The 1,550-nt window shown below is 49.7% G+C and overlaps 1 long non-coding RNA gene across 1 annotated transcript in view; it reads left to right on the forward strand.

Moving 5' to 3' along the window:
- LOC116216642 overlaps positions 1 to 956 on the forward strand; it is a 53,328-nt gene extending 52,372 nt beyond the window's left edge. Inside the window, exon 4 of the long non-coding RNA XR_004159787.1 lies at positions 332 to 956. This is a non-coding gene — a long non-coding RNA (uncharacterized LOC116216642). The remainder of the gene's footprint in view (positions 1 to 331) is intronic.
- The last annotated feature ends 594 nt before the right edge of the window (positions 957 to 1,550 follow it).

Consider the following 1,550-nt stretch of genomic DNA (forward strand, 5'->3'; position numbering starts at 1 on the left):
TTTTCTTTTCTTTTCCTTTCTTCTTTTTTCTTTCCCTTTCCTACGTTTTCTTCCTTTTTCTCCCTTTCTCTTTCTAATTTTCTTCTTTCTTTTCTCACTTTATTCCTTTCCTTTTCCTACATTTTCTTCCTTTTTTCCGTTTTTCTTTCTGTCTCTTTCCCATATTCTTCTTTCCTTTTTCCCTTTATTTCTTCTTTTTCGTCCCCCTCACTCCCCTTCCACTCTTTTCTTCTTATTATTCATTCATTTGTTTATATATTCCGTTTTTTTCCCGTGTCTTTTCCTTCTCTCCGCCCTCCCTTCTGTCCGGCCCGGACATTCCCTGCCCCAGTGGATCCGAGAAGCACCAAACGCGAACGCCCCGCACCCGCTCGTCCCCGTCCCACCACCTCCAAGGCTCGGAGATCCTTCCCGGATCGCGAAGCCCAGAACGATCCGGTGCCTCTCAGCGCATTTCCCTCGGCTGCCGTCGGGACCGCCGCAGCCCGGCTCTGCCCGCACTCTCGGCTTTGGTTGTGTCGGAGCCTCCGCTCCCAGCGAGGTTCTTTGAGAATAAAAGAGTGCGTTTGTGCCCATTATTCATATCTCGGGAGTCCCGGGCCTTCACTACGTTAAAAGAGCCCCGAACGGACAATTCGCCGTCCGCAGATATTATATCTGTGAAACGCGCCTTTGTCGGAGCTTTTAACACCTTCTTATAACGAATCATTTGTTCTTTTCTCTTTAATTTTGATAGACAATTAGCCATCAAATATACACCAGTTGACTGTAACCGAGCATTAAAGTGCCCTTTATTTAACGCTAATTTAGCATGGCCGCTTTGTTTCACTTTGCCATCCGCGGACCAGGTTTTGTGGCACAAATAGGTGCAATTTGGGGGCTCCCCGTCCCTCCCGGCCGCGGAGCTGCGCTTTGTGCCGCGGAGCGGGGCCGCACCGCGCCGAGCGGCACCTGGAGCCGGGGCATTAGCATTGATATGGAGTTAGTTGCGATGTAATCTCCTAAATCTGCCCGAGATTCGGGGAGATAATTACACTTTCGCTGAATTGCCAGGGGTCAGCGTCTCTGTGGACCTGAGGAGTTGATTTACTAACAATGGTGTTACATAAAAAATGGTGTTTGAGATTATAATGTTAATGGATGCAGCCACTGGGGAAAGCGGGCGGGCTCGGCTCATTCGATGGAACTCGCTTCGTGCTTTACACCGATTCAAATCACAGCAGCATTTAATTTAGAGGAACGAGTTCGGCGGTAATTACAGCGCGCGGAAAGGTCGCGGAGCCGGAGGAGGGGGTTTGCCCCAGGTTGGGACGCGGGGTTCTGCGGATCGGAGCTGCCTGAGCCTGTGCCCGGCCGCAGCCGTGGGGCCGCAGCTCTGCGTTTGGCATCGTGGGCCCAGCAGAAACCGGCTCGGAATATGAAGAAGAATTAAAAGAAAAATGAAATGAAATAAAATAAACAAATAGGTAGATAAATAAATAAAAAGGAGAGAAGAGAGAGGAGAGGAAAAAAAAGGAGAGGAGAGGAGAGGAGAGGAGAGGAGAGGAGAG

The sequence above is a fragment of the Meleagris gallopavo genome, chromosome 5 (genome assembly GCF_000146605.3).
Source record: "Meleagris gallopavo isolate NT-WF06-2002-E0010 breed Aviagen turkey brand Nicholas breeding stock chromosome 5, Turkey_5.1, whole genome shotgun sequence".
Taxonomy (NCBI): domain Eukaryota; kingdom Metazoa; phylum Chordata; class Aves; order Galliformes; family Phasianidae; genus Meleagris; species Meleagris gallopavo.